The sequence below is a fragment of the Arachis duranensis genome, chromosome 9, assembly GCF_000817695.3.
Source record: "Arachis duranensis cultivar V14167 chromosome 9, aradu.V14167.gnm2.J7QH, whole genome shotgun sequence".
NCBI lineage: Eukaryota > Viridiplantae > Streptophyta > Magnoliopsida > Fabales > Fabaceae > Arachis > Arachis duranensis.
Window position 1 is genome coordinate 77632081 of NC_029780.3, and position 532 is coordinate 77632612.

Below are 532 nucleotides of genomic sequence, written 5' to 3' on the forward strand. Positions count from 1 at the left end.
GGAGGAGGAGGACGAAAATCCTAGTGAGGAAGACCTCCTGGGATGTCTCTCAAGCAAGAAGGAGCTTCCTATTAAGGATCCTGAGGAATCAGAGGCTCACCTAGAGACTATAGAGATTCCATTAAATTTCCTTCTGCCATTCATGAGCTCTAAAGACTATTCTTCCTCTGAAGAGGATGAAGATGTGATTGGAGAGCAAGTTGCTCAATATTTAGGAGCTATCATGAAGCTGAATGCCAAGTTGTTTGGTAATGAGACTTGGGAAAGTGAACCTCCCTTGCTCATTAATGAACTAGATACCTGGATTCAGCAAACTCTACCTCAAAAGAGACAAGATCCTGGAAAGTTCTTAATACCTTGTACCATAGGCACCATGACCTTTGAAAAGGCTCTATGTGATCTGGGGTCAGGGATAAATCATATGCCACTCTCTGTAATGGAGAAGCTGGGGATCATTGAGGTACAACCTGCCTTGTTCTCATTACAATTGGCAGACAAGTCATTGAGACAAGCTTATGGAATAGTAAAGGAC